Below are 7,827 nucleotides of genomic sequence, written 5' to 3'. Positions count from 1 at the left end.
GCTGCCAGCATTTCCCCATATGCAGCGTTCCCCATCTGCAGGCTCTGTTCTCTCAGCTGCGGGCACGGGCTGCCATGATGCCCTCCCGCACTCAGAAGCTCCGCGCCCACTGTGCCATCCCAAAGCTTCTAATGAACTAGCAGAGGATCCTGTCCTGGATGAGCCCCACATGTCCTCTCAGCTTCATCCTGTCGCTCCACAGACAGAGAGGATGCTATACAGAAGATTATACACCATAAAAGGACCGAGCAGTGCGGCCCTCACTGTGATGGCAGAGACTATAATACCTGCTAGAAGATAATCTGTAGACAGCCTCTCCTCCACGCCTCAGTGAGACGCTCCAACGCTTAGGGCTCCTTCAAACGGGCATTTATGCAGAAAATAGAAACCCATTGATTTCATTGGGTTTGTTCACATGCACATATTTTGCATGCATGTTTCGGTTGTGCAAAAAAAACCACAACATGCTCTACTTTTCTGTGCATTTGTGCATCAAAGGTCCCCATAGAAGTCAATCGGGGTGCACAAATGAGCACACAAAATGCAAGGAGATGTGTGATGCGCTGCATAATTCTGCTGGAAAAAGAACAAATCTGTAATTACCTACTCCATGCGGTTAGCCTCGTCGCCGCGTGCAAGTGCTCACCGCATGGAAAAAGTACAGTAAAATATGCCAATATGCACACAAAAAAAGGCATGGTTTGTTCTGCAAAAACATAGGCTGAGGCGTGTGCCAATGCTCATGTGAAGGAGCCCGTAAGCCTGTGTCACACAAATGTATTTGCGCACGCAGTACACAGAAAATAGAACCCACTGATTTCAATAGGTTTGTGCACAAGCGCGGATTTTGCATTTGCATTTACACCACGTAAAAAATAAACATAGAATGCCCAATTTTCCAGCACTTTTACACAGGAAAAGAGCACATGTTGAACTTGTTAAGCTATTTGGTTATTTCAATGGCTAGAGGAAAGGCTTCTACACTAACATAGAAAAGGGTTCTTTGCTGTAAGAGCAGTGAGACTGTGGAACTCTCTGCCTGAGGACATGGTGAAGGTGAACTCACTAGAAGAGTACAAGAGGGGCTTGGATGCCTTTCTTGAGTGATACAATATATGTTATATTACTAATAACCTCAGAGGGGGATTATTCTCATTGCCAGATTGGAGTCGGTAAAGAATTTTTTCCCTAAGGGTGGATTCAGACGACCGTATATCGGCTCAGTTTTCACGGCGAGCCGATATACGGTGTCCTCATCTGCAGGGGGGGGGGGGTATGGAAGAGCCAGGAGCAGGAGCAGGAACTAAGCTCCCGCCCCCTCTCTGCCTCCTCTCCACCCCTCTGCACTATTTGCAATGAAAGGAGGCGGGATGGGGCGGGGCTAAGTTCCACAAATTAGCCCTGCCCCCATCCCACCTCTCCTCATTGCAAATAGTGCAGAGGGGCGGAGAGGAGGCTGAGAGGGGGCAGGAGCTCAGAGCACTGCTCCTGGCTCTTGCAGACTCTCACCCCCCCCCCCCCCCCCCGCAGAGAGAGACGACGTATATTGGCTGGGCATGAATACCCAGCCGATATACGTTCGTCTGAATCCAGCCTTATAATGAGGGAAATCGGCTTCTACCACATTTTTTTTTGCCTTTCTCTGGATCAACATTCAGGGTAATAGACTGAACTGGATGGACATATCTTTTTTTGGTCTAACATACTATGTAAGAGACCTGCGTGTCAGTGCAGAAACTATTTTTAAATGCTTGCTGGCGATCGCAGATGCATTTTTTCAGCATGGATGCACTGCAGATCGTGCGCGTGGAAAAAAACATGTCTGCCTGACCAAAGTGCCTGCCTTTCACCTTCTCCCCACCTCCCTGCTTGGTCTCCAAACAACCAGAGAGGTATCTGCCTACAAATCCACAATTGAATTGCGGATGCATTGCGGACCGCTCGCTTCCAGAGATCAATGCGGTCCATCCGCACAGAATTCGCGGTAAAATAAAGCATGCTGTGATTTATTTTTCTGTGCATGGCATCCACAAATCCGCAGGCGTTAATTGAAGTGCGGACAGATGGGACCTTACAGAAGTGAAGTGGAATAAATGAGCTGGAGTCTTTGTTTCAGGACAGTGAAGTTTAGAATCAGAGACATTTATTATCACGAGATACAAAAAATGGTCAGACATTACCTATGTTAATGGTATCACTTTCTTCTGCGTTCCAAAGCCATTTAAAGCACATGCACAGGCTCCTCCCCCTTAAGGCTCCTCCCCTCAGTATGTGTGTTGCTGGCGAATCGTGAGCTGGTAGGTTAGTTGTTTGTAGTTAATCAATCCCTTCACTGTAATGGAAATCTGTTTACTGAACTTATGCTTACAGTATATACAACACCCAAATTGAAAAGGCAGGACAGCAGTGTAAAGCATAGGGGCAGAGCAGTCTAATGAAACAGGAGGTGGATTTCAGACTACTGCAAACTCAAACAATGCAGCTGTACTTGAGGGCTTATTCAGACGACCGTATATCGGCCTGGGTTTTCATGCTCGGCCAATATACGGCGTCCCTCTCTGCAGGGGGAGGAGGCTGGAAGAGCTGGGAGCAGCGCACTGAGCTCCCACCCCCTTTCCGCCCCCCGACACTATTTGTAATGGAAGGGGGCGGAGCTAAGTCCCAGAACTTGAAAACCCGGCCGATATACGGTCGTCTGAATAAGCCCTTATAGAGTAACTAAATTTAAAAAAAAACTTTTGACATGTTGCAGCAACAAGTCAAATGTTTTGATCAGTGGGAATCTGGATAATGAGACCCCCCAGTGATCATTGAAATGGAGGGTCAGAACTGGTCACCAGGGTGCTGTTCCCTTTCCGCTGTCATTGTTCCTTGTCAGCTCTCCTTGGCAGATGAATATAGACATATAGGGGGACATTTATAAAAGCTTAAACGCCAGAATTCTGAGTGTGCTGGGGAAGGAGAATTGTGTCCCTGACGCCCTGGGGACTTATTGCAGCTGCTCCTCTGGCGCCTCTGTCAGCGGCGCTCCCGCCGTGTGCCCTTCCTGCTGCCGAGCCCAGTCTACACTTTTGCACAGAACGGGGTGCCGCCGGCGGTAAAGGCCCTTGCATGTGAGGCTGCAGCTGGAGCCGCTCTCTCCAATATCAATCCAAGGAGCTGTGGACAAAGGTTAGTGGCCTGGCAGGACCTGCAGCCCAGCCTCCTCTGCAGCCTATCACGTACAGGGGGCGTCACCCCCTCACTCTTGACTCCACCAGCACTTGCTGGTGGCGTCAAGAAACACCAATACCGCATTTGTGCCCCTCCATTCCAGCAATCAGTGGAGGGCTCTGCACCCAGGCCCCCACTGATCAAAACTTGACATGTCGCCGTGACACGTCTAATAATAATCTTTATTTGTATAGTGCCAACTTGTTCCGTGGTGCTTTCAAGGCACATGGGGAACACAAACAATGCGAAAATTACAGAAAAGACCAAAGTTACATATGGTATTCAGCTATTTGGAAACAATTGTTCCCAACTACAAAATGAAGAAACACAAACAATAGTCGCTGCAATATTGTGAGTTTTATTTTTTGTAAAACTACTAAAAACAAGATACAATATCAGATTTACATAGCTGAGGAAAAGCAGCATTACAAATGTACAGTCTATTGTGTGTTATTGCACCGGTGTCATGTACAAGGCAAATCCGACAAAAGACAGAATTATATAAACAAAATATACAATATGTTACAAAATCATCTGCACTGTTGAAACAATGTAACATGTGAGGACGTAGAGGACAGCGGTCGTGACCCGGGACAAAACATCTGTTACTTTGCATTGCTAAATAAAGTTTTATTTGTGGTGTATTTGCCGTTACTTCTTTTTAAACAGATCACAAGATTAAAAAAAAAATAAAAACACCCTTGTGTGAGTCTCCTGGCTTCTGATGGTTTCCATGAAGGAACCCAGAGTTTTCTGGTTATTTCTGAGTAGTGATTAAGGATAAAGGGGGATGTGTGAAGGACCTTAGTGCAGGGCCCAAGGGGGCGGTGCATGGCAGATTAGTTTAAAGAACACCAATGAAAGCATCCGCCATGCCCCGCCCCCTCAGGGCCTGCAATGTTCCTTTAAGTTAATACTGACCTTAAAGAGAGAAGAGAATCTGCAAGTCAGGGAAGCGGCAGATTATGGGGGGCAAGTTTCTGACTGACCCTTGTTCCCAATTTTTATATCAAAAAAGTGCAAGGCGATAGGTGATGAATTCATCAGTCCTCCTACATATACAGGACTGTCCTCTCCTCCGATGGCATAAGGGTCCGGCATACTCGTGTACTTTGGTCTGTGTATGTTAATTCACGGACAGCTTAGAGAGCCATTATAGACTTTGGGGCTATGCACAATGCCGTCTGCGTGTAAAAGCTCATCGTATGCCCTATTATCGTCCATATCACTGACGACAATTAGGACATGTAAATGCCTGTGCATGTGTGGGCCATCTGCATGTCCGTGTGGAGCCCAATGCGAGTTGCACTTGAACCTCTAAGGCGCAACATGGTAAGTGCGCCTCCGGCCTTAAACAAGAAATATGTAAAAAGGTACAAAAACCCAAATGATCAATTATAACAGAAAATTCTGCTTTGTGACTACTTAAGCCGTTCATGACCCTCACATATCGGCCCCATATAAACACATTCAGTCCAGGACTATGGAATTCATAGGTGAGAGTGTTTTCACATGGGTGATATTTACGTGCGATATATGGTCAGATATCACGGTCATACATCGCACATGAAAATTACCAATTGATTTCATTGATATAATTCACATGGGCGATAGTCCAGGATAAAAAAAATTGCTGCATGTCCTTTTTTTTTGGGAGATTCGGTTTAACTCCCTAAGGAATTTAACAAAATTAGCATCACAATCACATGTAAATGCGAGTTTTAAGTGATTGCGATTTTCTATTTTTTACTATTGCAACAACATATGATTTTCACATGCAAGAAAGTCACACGTGCGGTGATGCATTTTTCTAGCAAAACGCATCACTCTTGCAGGCCAGAATTGCAGGTTTAAGAGTGTCATATCAGTCGGAGTTTCTTGGACCAATATTGCAGTCGCCTGTGTGAATGCACCCCTTAAGGGGATTTCCCATGTGTCAATAATTCATACCTAACACTGATCAGGAAAGCCAGTCGATGGATTCTCCCAAATCCCGACTGCTGTCAGAGGGCAGGCTGCGTATGAGCGGTGGCTTTATAAGGAAGTGACGAGACGTTACTGAATACGTGGGTTGGGGCCTCTGAAGCAGCTGCAGTAATTCAACCCCTACAGTGCTTCTACATTTGCAGATTATCTTGCAGTTGCAGCCACCACTAGGGGGAGCCCTGGAGATTACTGTATACTGTTTCACTATTGACTTCACTATATAATCAGTAAGCGCCCCCTAGTAGTGGCTGCAGGTAACCAGACTGTAACCAGCGGTTCTAGTGTTAATGCCATATCTATGCAGGGGATCTGGGGCTCTATATCAGAAAAATAAAACTCTGATCTCTATAAAGATGTTACAAGACTGATCCGCGCTAAGCTTTAGCTCATTAAGATAAAAATGAGATGATTTTCAATAGTGTGAAGTATTGAAACTACACAGAAACTACACAGAATAGACATGTTCCTCCAGTACTACCGAGATGGGTCGAGCCAGCACCCCCCCTACCATGTGGATGAGAACAGCTACCAGATCGCCCCCTGCGGCCTGCTTTTACAATACACTGTAATAGCAATAGCCAGAAGAGTAGTGCTGTTATAATATGGGGAACATACTCTGTGATGGGGGGTAGAAGCCTTCAGTTCCCAGTGATGTAATTTCTAGGCTCGTTAACCAACTGATCCTCCCAATAATAAATGGAAATGATGCTAAAGGATGTCACAAAACCATTATTGCAAGAAGTCCCCTATGCATCCACTATAGACAAGGTGCTGCATATTTGGCTTTCCGGTGTTAAAATACTTTCATCTCTATATTGGTGATCTGCAACCTGCGTCTCTTCAGTTGTCGTGGAACTACAACTCCCAGCATACCACAACATCCTCAGGCTCTAAGAACATACTGAAAGTTGTAGTTATACCAAGAGTTGGAGAGTCCTCAGCTGCAGACCGTAAGATAAAAATAGTCAAATCTACTCTGATAATACAAGGAATTTACCCGCTGATGATGGGGGGCTTCATGGTAAGAAAATAACATTCTCTGTCTCTTAAATATATATATATATATATATAGTGATTTATCTGTCTGCATATATATATCATTGTATGACTGGTGATGTGATTTGTTAGTAAGGTGACTGTCCACAAGATGGCACTAGTCCTTTATTATCAATACACCATCAGCCCTTTACCACATATTAAAGATTTTGCAGGGTTGAGTTTGTCAGTTCGGACAGTAAGGACTTCAAAACGTGTTATCTGTAATTTTACATAGGACTGCTGGTAAACCTTCTGCAATCTCTTTACTCAAAAGATGCACAAATAAGGGTTAAATGACAAATTCGGTTCTACTTCGTCTGTATATGGCATCAGTTGCCCACAAGATGGTGCAGCTTCAGTACTCGGCATCATTTATAGACACAACAGTCTTCTTGTAATTGAAATAACTTCTGATCAGCCATTATATTTGCTTGGGAAAGCTGAGTGACAATGTAATTGGCAGCAATTAGCGCTCCTTCATCACTGCTATTCTAGACTCTAGAAAAGCAAACCTATACTGATGCGCAGCTGCTGTTTGTAATTGTAATGACGACCATATTGGTTGCCGCCCAACTTTTCCAAAAACAAAACTTTTATTTATTTTTTTAATATAAGCTGGTTTTACAAGACCCTCCGGTCAGAGATACGAGGGGCATTCAAGTTCTTCGGTCTCCTAACTTTTTTCTCAGGAATAGGAGCAGATAGAAACACGGGACACATTTTAGAAGACGCAGACATTCTATGGCGAGACAAATGGCAGCATCGTCCAGTGCACAGAATCATTTTCAATACTTAAAGTGGTGACATTTATGTTCCAAGAATGGCGCGTAATCATCAGTTTTCTTCAATTGGTGTGAAATGACACCAATTGACATTAATTGTCAGTTGGGTGAGACGTGGTGAAACTGTCAGACATGAAAAAAAGAGCGCTTGTGGGTGCGACAGTTCAAATAAGACTGAATATTATGTGAGTAGGGAGGAAGAGGGAGGGAGATGGGGGGAGAGAAAAAAAAAAGTTCGGCACCTGGCGGGTCCAATATAAAAGTGCTCGAGTCTCCCATTGACTTCAATGGAGTTCGTTACTCGAACAGAGCTCTCGAAGATTACGAAAAGCTCGACTCGAATAACGAGCACCCGAGCATTTTGGTACTCACTCATCTCTACTCAGGATCTCTGCACACCATCCTCTATGAAGGCCTGAAGATGCGGAAAGTTTCCTCCAGGTGGTGCAGCAAATGTTGACTGATTATCACAAGATGCGCATATGACAATGTCCCAGGAGAACTTGACATGCAATGACAGCATGAATGAAACATGGATGAAGGACGCTCTCCGTGGTCAACATTTTCCAGTTGTACCACTTTTGTATCAGTGATTTCCAGTGGGCAACACAGACCCCTAAAGAAACATTCACAGCGAACTTGCAATCATGGTGTTGATGTTGTGAAAAATGTGTAAGCCAAGTGGGGGATTATGTTGACAAGTGACAATTCTTTCAGCTTTCTGGGGTAAGTAATTTTTTTGAAAAAAGCTAAGAGACCTTAGAACTTAAATGCACCTTGAAAAGAGCCACGACTGCTGTAACAGAGC

The 7,827-nt window shown here is 44.7% G+C and overlaps 1 protein-coding gene across 3 annotated transcripts in view; it reads right to left on the bottom strand.

Moving 5' to 3' along the window:
• Positions 1–3,546: 3,546 nt before the first annotated feature.
• PDZD2 (PDZ domain containing 2) overlaps positions 3,547–7,827 on the bottom strand; it is a 326,060-nt gene continuing 321,779 nt past the window's right edge. For all 3 annotated transcript variants that reach the window (XM_066602486.1, XM_066602487.1, XM_066602488.1), the window contains one exon: positions 3,547–7,827. This exon is cut by the window's right edge and continues 656 nt beyond it. The gene's annotated coding sequence lies outside the window, so the exon portion shown is untranslated.

Source organism: Eleutherodactylus coqui, chromosome 5, assembly GCF_035609145.1.
Source record: "Eleutherodactylus coqui strain aEleCoq1 chromosome 5, aEleCoq1.hap1, whole genome shotgun sequence".
Lineage (NCBI taxonomy): Eukaryota > Metazoa > Chordata > Amphibia > Anura > Eleutherodactylidae > Eleutherodactylus > Eleutherodactylus coqui.
Note: the sequence above shows the minus strand (reverse complement) of the source record. Positions and strands in the feature narration are given on the sequence as shown.